Here is a 12,381-nt window from a genome sequence, read left to right as displayed (position 1 = left end):
CCTGCTCCCTTTCTCCCTCACCTGAAGTCTGCCCCTAGAGATGTGGATGCCCAGCACTTCTGGGCTTCGTTCATTTGCACAGGGTCTGTAGGTTCCCTTTGGCTTCAGAGAAGCCCCCAGCAGCTGAGAGCCTGGAGTGGGAACCACCAGTGGACAAGAGCTCTGTGTCACACCTGTGACTGAAATCAGAACTGGTCACAGAGATGGGACTTGTGGCGCCCAGAGCTGTGTTACGAGCTGCAGCCTATGCCCCTAATATGTCCCTCTCTCCAAGCTGGGGGCAATATGTGAGCTGGACAGGCTTGGGGAGACATGGAGTTGGGGTCCTGGGAACCCCAGTGCAGAGGTGCAGAGACAGGGCCAGCGAGCAGTGAGAGACAGGGTGACCGGAAACAAGATGAAGAGTCCCACTTCATGGTGGTTCCAGAAGGGTCCCTGTCTCCAAGGGTCCCCATGGGAGCTGGAATTCTCTTACTTACAGCGAGGAGGAAGGGCAGGCATGTTAGTCTGCTCAGGCTACCATAACCAAGTGTCACAGGCTGGGTGGCTTAAACAACAATTGATTTTCTCATAATTCTGGAAGGTTAAGTTCTAAGATCAAGGTGTCAGCAGGTTTGGTTTCTTCTGAGGCCTCTCTCCTTGGCTTGTAGATGGCCATCTTCTCCCTGTGTTTTCACACGGTCTTTTCTCTGTGCATGTCTGTGTCCTAATCTCTTCTTCTAAAGACACCAGTGTTATTGGATTAGGACCCATGTTAATGACTTAGTATAACTTAATCACCCCTTTAAAGACCTCATGTCCAAATACAGTCACATCCTGAGGTACTGGGGGTTAGGACTTCAACATATGAATGCAGAGTGGGCACAGTTCAGCCCATGACAGCAGGGAAAAGCCTTCTTGCTTTCCTGGATCCTGAGCTGTTGGCCCTGAGGAATAGCAAGGCATCTGTGCCCCAGGAACAAGAAGGCTGGGGAGAGGCTGGGCAGAGACCTCAGCCAGTGTCTAGACAGAAACTCTGCCAGACACACTGCCCTCTGGAAGCCAGCGGAAGCCCACACTTACCCACCCTCAGCGACCGAACCAAATAGGGGCTGAGTCAGGGGCTTTCCTTAGGGAACCAGTTTCTTACGCTGATTTCTGTTCCTGCACATTTGGGAGAAATGACTCGACCCTGAGAGTGGTTGCGAAATGGCAAACCACAGTGAGGGCTCACAATTCTTCTGCACTCCCCTGTGGTCTCATTTACTGCTGCCCCAGCTCTGTGGGGGCAGAACAGCCCTCCCTGTTGGCCAGATAAGGAAGTTGAGATTCAGGAAATTCATTGACTCCCAAGGGCACATTGCTACTGAGCGGCAGAAGCAGGACTCGACCCAGATCTGAGCTGACCCATCTCTACTGCTCATTTGCAGCCACACCTCCGCCTTCAGGGACATTGGCTGCACCCGTTGGCCATAGCCATCAAGTCCCCCACCACAACTGGAATGTGTATCCACCTGGCTTTCCGCAGTATGACTGAGTTAGTGGTACAAACGGGCTTCTCTCAGCATGTTTGACGGCTGGTATGTAAGACTGCCAGCCAGTTACCATAGCAACAGTGGTGGGAAGAAGCAGCATCCTGGTGGCCTGGGTGGAAAGAGAGGATTCACATGGGGACAAAGATGCTCATAGCATGGACTTTCAGATACCCGCCCCAAATGCCATCTAAGACTCAGTGCATCCTGAAGACCAGCTCAGCCCAGTGTTCAGTTGAGAAACTGTTTTCACTCTTTTTTATGGCTGAGTAATATTCCATTGTGTGTGTGTGTGTGTGTGTGTGTGTGTGCACGTGCGCATGTGTGTATATATGTATATACCACGTCTTTTTTATCCATTCATCTGTCGATGGACATTTAGCCATGCCTGGCTATTGTAAATAGTACACCAGAAACTAACACAACATTGTAAATCAACTATACTTAAATTAAAAAAAATAAAATAGCATTCTAGGGGGAGTTAATTTAAAATCTGTCCAAGATGGCTGAGGGGGACGAGGCAGCACAGAGGCGGCAGCCACACGAGGGGCTGCAGTGCCGGAGGCGAACCAGCGACCCAAACACCGGGGTTAACCACGTCTTGGCCAGGACCCTCCTAGGTGAGAATTATGAAGATGATGACCTAGTAGACTCTGATGAGGTTATGAAGAAACCATGTCCAGTATAGATTGTTCTTGCACGTGAAGATGACCATAACTTTGAGCTTGATGAAGAAGCTTTGGGGCAGATATTGCTACAGGAGCACATAGGAGATCTTAACATAGTAGCGGTATCCGTGGCAGGAGCTTTTCCTAAAGGGAAATCATTTCTACTGGACTTCATGCTTAGATATATGTATAACAAGGATTCTCAAAGTTGGATTTGTGGAAACAATGAACCATTGACTGGCTTTACATGGCGGGTTGGTTGCAAAAGAGAAACAACAGGCATACACATCTGGAATGAAGTGTATGTGATCGAGAGACCTAATGGAACAAAAGTGGCTGTGCTGCTGAGGGATACCCAGGGTGCCTTCGATAGCCAGTCAACTATCAAAGATAGTGCAACAGTGTTTGCTCTGAGCACTGTGACTGGCTCTGTCCAGGTATATAATTTGTCTCAAAATATTCAAGAAGATGATCTTCAACACTTGCAATTATGTACGGAATACGGCAGACTCGCAATGGAAGAAATCTACCAGAAACCATTTCAGACATTAATGTTTTTGATTCGAGACTGGAGTTATCCTTATGAACATTCATATGGTTTGGAAGGTGGAAAACAATTCCTTGAAAAGAGATTGCAGGTAAAACAAAGTCAACATGAAGAGCTACAGAATGTAAGGAAGCACATTCACAACTGTTTCTCAAATCTTGGTTGCTTCCTTTTGCCACATCCTGGTCTTAAAGTTGCAACTAATCCTAGTTTTGATGGGAGATTGAAAGATATTGATGAAGAGTTTAAACAAGAGCTTCAAAATCTGATTCCACTGCTACTTGCCCCAGAAAATTTGTTAGAAAAAGAGATAAGTGGATCTAAAGCCATTTGTAAAGATCTTGTACAATACTTTAAGGCTTACATTAAAATTTATCAAGGAGAGGAACTTCCACATCCAAAGTCCATGCTTCAGGCAACAGCTGAAGCTAATAATCTTGCTGCAGTAGCAGGAGCAAGAGAGATCTATTGCAAAAGTATGGAGCAGGTAGGCGGTGGGGACAATCCTTACATTGCACTCTGGAGTAAAAACACCTGGATCTCAAGGAAGTGGCAATTAAACAGTCTTGTTCAGTAAAAAAAAATGGGTGGAGATGAATTCTGCCGTCGTTATCAGGACCAGTTTGAGGCTGAAATAGAAGAAACCTATGCAAATTTTATAAAGCACAATGATGGCAAAAATATCTTCTATGTTGCTCGTACCCCTGCCACACTGCAGTCATGTTTGCTACGTATATAATCTCAGGACTGACTGGCTTCATTGGCCTAAACTCTATAGCCGTCTTGTGTAACCTTGTCATGGGGTTAGCACTGACGTCTCTTTGTACTTGGGCATACGTTAAATACTCTGGGGAGTTCAGAGAAATTGGAACAATGATTGATCAGATTGCTGAAGCGCTTTGGGAACAGGTATTGAAGACCCTTGGTTGATAATTTCATGGAGGAAAACATAAGGCAGTCTGTAACAAACTCTATCAAAGCAGACCTGACTGACCAGGTGTCTCATCATGCCAGATTAAAGACAGACTGACAGTTCATCTCTTCATGGACTCCACTCTTTCTTTTTTTCATTCTTGCTGTACAGTGAGAACTCAAATAAAAATAAACCAAAGTTTACAATCAACTGTAGAAGTAGTTTAGTATAACTGGCTTCACAGATGGCTGCCACAGAGTGTGAGATTGTTTGTTGGTTTTAAGCATTCTGTTCATGGCTCCTAAGACATGAAGATTGGCTGAGGAGCATTAGTTTTCATGCACACTTGTGCCATGTTTAATTCTTTTTTTTCCCTTTTTACTTAATCTAATGTTAGTGAAATTTGTCTTATGGAAAGGCTATTTCAGGGAAATATTTTAAGAAATCTATTTAGAGTCTCTTTAACACAGTGTCCCATTGAAATTTTAATTTTTAGAGAAGTTATGAATCAGTGTATCAAGAATCAGATTGGAATGACAATGAAGCCTTTATTGAGCCACGACATTAAAAGTATATATTGCTTTACTGCCTTCAATACCAGTATTACGTAAATGCATGTATCAGAAACTTCACAGAAATTACATGACAACTCTTGTAGCTAAGAAAGTGATTCTGAGGTGTACATTTGTCTTGCCTTTTTAAATTTATAAACCTGCCGTAAAAGGAGAAAAATATCTGGGAAACTGAACTGTCTTTATGCAGTTTAGCCTTCATGTACATAAAATATGCCATTAATTTTATTGGGGGGGAAATTCCATCCAAAAATGTTGCCTACAGCTATGAGTTAAGAGTATCTATACAGTGTGTAGCTTTTATTTTCTAAAATCACAGATAGGGCAAGTATATGAATTATAAATATATAAATAGGATTTTGTATTAAAAGTTTTGTAGTTTATGACAAAATCTGGTTCTGTGGTAGGCTAATGAGCACAGTCCCTGTGAAGGAACGTTTGTGGCTCATGTCGGTGTGTGAGTGCATAGACAATTTGAAGTTTTTGTTATATTTGTGATATTTATCTTCTTGAGCACTGCAGTCTCACCATGCCCCCGACCAAGGGAATTCAGTGGGAATGTTTATTGTGACTTTGTCCTCTGTTGCATTTTAAAGTTCTTTCCTGTAATTTATTTTCAGTATATAATTAAAAATTTGTATATATAAAATGGAACTTGTGATTTTTTTAAGGAATTCTTCAAATATGTATTCCATTACATAAACCTATTTGTTTATACTGAAAAGAGCATGAGTGGGAAACACCCAAGTGAGAGCTGTAAGGTATCGTACCTCATACCTTGAAGCTAAGCTTGTAAAAAGTTATTTTTCAGTGTCTGTCTCTGTTAGGGAAAACTTGTTGTGATTAGCCTAGGGGGTGTATTAATTTTGTTTTTCTCTCTCTTTTTTGTGGTATATGTAAGGCTAACATTTTGCAACACTTTTGTAGCCTTCTCTGCGAACACCTATTAAAGCGTCTAGTTTGGGTTTTTTTTGTTTTGTTTTGTTTTGTTTTGTGGTACGCGGGCCTCTCACTGTTGTGGCCTCTCCTGTTGCGGAGCACAGGCTCCGGACACGCAGGCTCAGCGGCCATGGCTTACGGGCCCAGCCACTCCGCGGCATGTGGGATCTTCCCGGACCGGGGCACGAACCCGTGTCCCCTGCATCGGCAGGCGGACTCTCAACCACTGCGCCACCAGGGAAGCCCCCTAGTTTGGTTTTTAAGTGAAGAGAACTCAGATGTTGAGCTGCATGGCTGAAAGTTCTAACTTTACTTTGGTTGATATATCCGCCTCCTGCTTCAAATCCTGTTTTTATATGGATTGTATTTGTTTCCATCTGAATTAAACTGCTACCAACTCATCTGTTCTTAGACAGAAAAAAAAAAAAAAGCATTCTATTCCCCCCCAACCCCAAAAACAAACTGTTTTTTCTCCTCTCCCCAGACCTCTGCTCCCTCCTCTTCTTAGCCCTATGTCATGATCCAGTCCTTGTTAACTTCCCAGTGAACAGGGAAAGTCAACCCTCTCACCTTGACACTGGCATCATTTTGCCAGTTCTGAAAAGAATAGTCTTTAAAGAAAGCCAGGCCTAGGTGTAAATCTTAGTTCCACCAATTACTTACTCTCTGGTCTTATTCCGGTGATATAATCTCTCCACTTGGGTTCCTCACTATAAAAGGGAGATCATGATAGACCATATCTCACAGAACTTTTCTAAGGATTGCCTAGCTAATAAAACACAGAGAGTTCAAGAAAGGGCACAGGGTAATTCCTGAATGAATAGAAATTCCCTTTCAGGTAAACCATTGGATCCTACTTTAATCTCAGGTTGTGAACTGTTGCCTTTGGGAATTTTTTTAGAAGAAAGTAGAATAATGGGTTTTTACTTGATTCAGACTCTGTGTGCAGACACAGGGACCCTATATTTGAAGCCAGGCCCCCAGCCTTACTTCTCCAGTGTTCAAGGAATGCAAATCCAAGGCCAGTCAACTGAGTGTCCCAGAGGAAGGCAGATCATCATAGAGCTGAGAGCTAGCTGGGGCTATTAAAGGTGGACTCAAGGCTTCCCTAATGAGAAGTTGATAATTAGTCACTCAGTACAACAGTTCCTGTTGTGCCAGGAACTGTTCTAGCTACTGGGAATACAGTAGGTAACAAAGCAGATAAAAATCCCTGCTTCCTGGAGCTTACATTCATTACTTGTATTAATCTAATGGAGAGATCTAAAGGAAGTTGTTCTCTGAAGTCTTCCATGTGGGTCACAGGCCTCTGGAATCTTCTAGGAATGGGGAGCTGGGAGGTGCAGTAGGAGTTGTCTGAAAAAGAATAGTCATTATGCAACAGCTATTAAAATTTAAAGACCCAGGCTTCTGGTTTTATCTTTGGTGTGTAAAAAGCTTAGAAATTATCATTCCCACCCTTACTATAAGGAGAAAACTGAATGAACTTAAAATCAATGACTTCTTCGACCCATCAGAGAATTGAGGTCACAGAGCAAACCACTACCCCAAATCTAGAGACACAGGGAAATTCAGAAGATAACAGCCAAGATATGGCAGAGATTTTGGAATTATCAGGTAGATAATTTAAAATAACTATGATTAGTATGTTAAGGACACTAATAGAAAAAGTAGACAACATGCAAGAACAGATGGCTGACAAAGGATTAATTTACAAAATATGCAAGCAGCTCATACAGCTCCATATCAAAAAAACAAACAACCCAATCAAAAAATGGGCAGAAGACCTAAATAGACATTTCTCCAAAGAAGTCATACAGATGACCAACAAACACATGAAAAGATAATTGGCATCACTAATTATTAGAGACATGCAAATCAAAACTATAATGAGGTATCACCCCACACCGGTCAGAATGGCCATCATCAAAAAATCTACAAATGGTAAATGCTGGAGAGGGTGTGGAGAAAAGGGAACCCTCATACACTGTTGGTGGGAATGTAAATTGATACAGCCACTATGGAGAATAGTATGGAGGTTCCTTAAAAAACTAAAAATAGAACCACCATATGACCCAGCAATCCCACCACTGGGCATATACCCAGAGAAAACCATAATTCAAAAAAAACACATGCACCCCAATGTTCAGAGCAGCACTATTTACAATAGCCAGGACATGGAAGCAACCTGAATGTCCATCAACAGAGGAATGGATAAAGAAGATGTGGCACATATATACAATGGAATATTACTCAGCCATAAAAAGGAATGAAATTGGGTCATTTGTAAAGATGTGGATGGACCTAGAGACTGTCATACAGAGTGAAGTAAGTCAGAAAGAGAAAAGCAAATATTGTATAATAACGCATATATGTGGAATCTAGAAAAATGGTATAGATGATCTTGTTTGCAAAGCAGAAATATAGACATAGATGTAGAGAACAAATGTATGGATACCAAGGGGGAAAGGGATGGGGAGGGAGAAATTGGGAGACTGGGATTGACACATATACATTATTGATACTATGTATAAAATAGACAACTGATGGGAACATACTGTATAGCACAGGGAACTCTACCTAATGCACTGTGGTAACCTAAACGGGAGGGAAGTCCAAAAGGGAGGGGATATCTGTATGCATATAGCTGATTCTTTTTGTTGTGCAGTGGAGGCTAACACAACATTGTAAAGCAACCACACTCCAATAAAAATTAATTTAAAAAAGAAAAGAAAAAAAGAACAGATGGTTAATGTAAGCAGAGAGATGGAAACCCAAAGAAAGAATAAAAAAGAAATGCTAGAAATAAAAAACAGTGCAACAGAAATGAAGAATGCCTTTGTTGGGCTCATCAGTAGACTGGACACAGCTAAGGAAATAATCAGTGAGCTTGAAAATATGTCAATAAAAAATTCAAACTGAATACAAAGAAAAAAGAGAACAAAAATGCAGACAGAACATCCAAGAATGGTGAGATAATTTCAAAATGTGTAATAAGCACATAGTTGGAATGCCAGTAGGAGAAGAGAAAAGGGAACAGAAGAAATATTTAAAGTAATAATGGCCAAGAATTTTCCAAAATTAATGACTGTGTAGTAGAGAATTCTTGCCCAAAAAGAGGGCTAGCCTTTTTCCTTGGCTTCTGGGAGGTAACCTTGGTTGTACCTGATAGGAGTGTCTTCATTTAGGGCAAGGGTTGGCTATACCAGATCTTAGAGTATTGCTAACCACACCTGATAGTAGAAGCTGCTCATGCTAGAAAGACCAATCATGTGATTTAAGGTGGGAGCTTTGAGTCAAGTGGCATCGGTCAACCCTGAGGCTGAGATCAACCAGGTGGACAATCAATCATGCCTGTGCAATAGAGCCCAAATAAAAACTTCTGAAACCTGAGGCTCTGGCAAGCTTCTCAGTTGGCATTACTCTGTATTGTCACACATTGATGCTGGCTGGGCAATATGTCCTGATTCCATGAGAGAGAACAATAGAAGCTGTGTATTTGGAACCTTCTCAGACTCTGCCCTATTCATCATTTCCTTGGTTGATTTTAATTTGTATTCCTTCCCTGTAATAAGCCACAGCTATGAATATAATAGCTTTCAGTGAGTTCTATGAGTTCTTCTAGCAAATTACTGAACGGAGTGTGGCTTGGGGGAACACCCCCAAACTTGCTGTTGATGTCAGGAGTGAGGTTGGCCTTATGGAGAACTGTGTGCCCTCAAACTTGATAGCTGACTCTAAACTTTGTGTCTTTGCCAACTCCAGGCAGTGACAGCCAACAAACCACAGATCCAGGAATCTCAGAGAACACCAAGTAGGATAAAATTATGTGCATATTAGGCACATCATATGCAAATTGCAGAAAGCAAAAGACAAAGAAAATCTTGAAAGAAGCTGGGAGTAGGGGGAACCACCTTACCTTTGAGTAACAAGGATAAAAATTACATCAGACTTCTCATCAGAAACATACAAGCAAGAAGAAAGTGCAGTGAAATATTTAAAGTGTTGAAAAAAACATCCCAACCAGTATAGGATTCTATATCTATTGAAATTATTCTTCAAAAGTGAAGGGTAAATAAAGACATTCTCAGACAAACAAAAATTGAGTGTATTCATCACTAGTAGACTTGTTATGCACAAAATGTTAAAAGATGTTCTTCAAAGAGAAGGAAAATGATATAGGTCAGAAACTGAGATATACATAAAGAAAGAGTATCCAGAGAAGGAATAAATGAAGGTAAAACAAAATCTTTTCTTTTTCTTATTCTTAATTGATCTAATAGATAACTGCACAAAGTAACAATAGTAACAGTGTTTTGGGTGATTATGGTATAGAGGTAGCTAGACTAGTAACAGCAATGTCATAAGGAACAGAAGGGAGGAATTAGGAATACTCTGTGTAAGGAACCTGCACTATTTGTGAAGCAGTAGTACAGTGTTATTTGAGAGTGGACTTAGATTAGCTGTAAATATATATTGCAAACTCTAGGGCAACCAAAAATTTTTTTAAATAAGTATAATCAATACGCCAAAAAGAAATCATTGGAATATGCCTACCACTACTAAAGAAATTGAATCAGTAAGTAATAACTTTCCAAAAAAAGAAATCACCAGGCTGAAATGGTTTCACTGGTATATTTTACCAAACATTTAAGGAAGAAATGATACAAATTCTTTACAATCTCTTCCAGAAAATAGAAGTAGAAGGAACACTTCCTAATTCATTCTATGAAGCCAGTATTACCCTAATACCCAAACCAGATAAAGACAAGAAAGGAAAGCTACAGACAAATATCTCCTGTGAATATTGGTGCAAAATTCCTCAACAAAATATTAACAAAATGAACCCAACAGGGACTTCTCTGGTGGTCCAGTGGTTAAGACTTTGCCTTCCAATGCAGCGGGTGCAGGTTCAATCCCTGGTCAGGAAGCTAAGTTCCCACATGCCTTGCGGCCAAAAAACCAAAACATAAAACAGAAGCAAATTCAATAAAGACTTTAAAAATGGTCCACGTCTTCAAAAATTTTTTTAATAAATAAAAATATTTATTAAAAAAAAGAAGAAAAAATGAACCCAACAATGTATAAAAAAATTATGTAACACAACCAAGTGGGGTTTATTGCAGATGTGCAAAACTGGTTGAACATTCAGAAAAAATATCAATTTAATCCACCACATCAATAGGCTGAAGAAGAAAAATCATGTGATCAAATGAATTGATACAGAAAAATATTTGACAAATCCAACACCTAATCATGATAAAAACTCTCAGCAAACTGTGAAATGAGGAGGATCTCCTCAACTTGATAAAGAACATCTCAAAAAACCTACAGCTAACATGATAATGATGAGAAACTGCATGTTTTCTCCCTATTTTGGGAACAAGACAAGGATGTTCCCTTTAAGCACTCCTATTCAACATTGTACTGGAAGCTGTAGCTAGTGCAATAAGACAAGAAAAGGAAATAAAAATTATACAGATTGGGGAGGAAGTTTTAACTGGCTTCCTTCATAGATGATAAAGTTATCTATGCAAAAAACACAAAGCATCTACAAAAAAAAAAAAACCCAAAACAAAAAACCTCCTAGAACTAAAAAGCAATTATAGCAAGGTTAGGATACAAGGTTAAAATACAAAATTCAGTTGCTTTCCTTTATACTTGTTTAAAATGAACCAGTGGAATTTGAAAATAAAAGCACAATGCCATTTGCATTAGCATGAAAAATTAAATACATACATAAAGATCTAACAAAATATGTAGAGAATCTACATGCAGAAAACTACAAGACTCTGATGAAAGAAATCAAAGAGGATCTAATAAATGAAGAGTTCAGGTGTCAGTTCTTCTCAACTTGATCTATAGATGTAGCACAATCTCAATAAAAAATCCTGGCAAGCTATTTTATAGGTATCAGCACACTGATTCTAAAGGTTACATAGAATGGCAAATGACCCAAAGCCACCAATACAGAACTGAAGAAGAATAACATAGTTGGAGGAATCACACTACCCAAATTCAATTTAATTATATTAAAGTTACAGTAACCAAGATAGTGTGTGGTATTGGCAAAAGGATAGACATACAGACGAGTGGAATCACATAGAAAGCCCAAAAATAGACCCATGCAAATATAGTCAACTGATCTTTGACAAAAAAGCAAAGGCAATTTAATGGAGAAAGGATAGTGCTTTTAACAGCTGTTGCTGGAACAGCTGTATGTCCACAGACAAAACAAAACAAAACAAAACATGAGCCTTGATACAGACGTTATACCTTTAGCAAAAATTAACTCAAAATGACAATAGACCTAAATGTGAAACACAAGATACAAAATTTATAGAAGAAAACGTAGGAGAAAATCTGGTAACCTTAGGTTAGCACTGAGTTTTTAGATACAACACCAAAACGGTGCTCCATTAAAATAAAACTATTAAAATTCAGAACTTCTGAGAAAGTCACTCTGAAGAGAATGAAGCCATGGACTGGGAGAAAATATTTGCAAACTACTTTTTTTTGAGTTGTATGAGTTTTTAAAAATATATTCTAGATACAAGTGACTTAATAGATGTAAGATATGCACAAATTTTCTCCTATTCAGCAGATTATCTTTTCACTTTCTTCATGGTGTCCTTTGAAGCATAAAATTTTTCTTTTTTCTTTTTTCTTTTTTTTTTTTTTGCGGTACGCAGGCCTCTCACTGTTGTGGCCTCTCCCATTGTGGAGCACAGTCTCTGGACGTGCAGGCTCAGAGGCCATGGCTCATGGGCCCAGCTGCTCTGCAGCATGTGAGATCTTCCTGGACCGGGACACGAACCCGTGTCCCCTGCATTGGCAGGTGGACTCTCAACCACTGCACCACCAGGGAAGCCCAAAATTTTTCATTTTGATTACATCCAGTTTATCTATTTTTTTTCTTATTTAGTTTTCTTCTATGAGTTTATAGTTTTAGCTCTTATATTTAAGTCTTTGATACATTTTCAAATTAATTTTGGTGTATGGTATGAGGGAGGGGTCCAACTTGATTCTTTTGCATGTGGATATCAAGTTGTCCCAGCACCATTTGTTGAAAGGACTATTCTTTCCCCCACTGAATTGTCTTCACACTCTTGATAAAAATCAGTTGACCATAAATAAGAGTGTTTATTTCTGAACTCTTGATTCTATTCTAGTACTGAAGTGTCCCTCAGGATGCAGGACTTTCAATGCTAAAACCAGGATAATCTGGAGC

General features: G+C 39.9%; 1 protein-coding gene and 1 pseudogene across 3 annotated transcripts in view; both read left to right on the top strand.

Moving 5' to 3' along the window:
* Positions 1 to 12,381, top strand: part of ARHGAP22 (Rho GTPase activating protein 22) — a 211,167-nt gene that overhangs the window by 21,194 nt on the left and 177,592 nt on the right. The window lies entirely within an intron of this gene.
* LOC114883377 lies at positions 2,014 to 3,756 on the top strand (annotated as a pseudogene).

The sequence above is a fragment of the Monodon monoceros genome, unplaced genomic scaffold (genome assembly GCF_005190385.1).
Source record: "Monodon monoceros isolate NGI ecotype Baffin Bay Population unplaced genomic scaffold, NGI_Narwhal_1 Super_Scaffold_4, whole genome shotgun sequence".
In the NCBI taxonomy this organism is placed as follows: domain Eukaryota; kingdom Metazoa; phylum Chordata; class Mammalia; order Artiodactyla; family Monodontidae; genus Monodon; species Monodon monoceros.
Note: the sequence above shows the minus strand (reverse complement) of the source record. Positions and strands in the feature narration are given on the sequence as shown.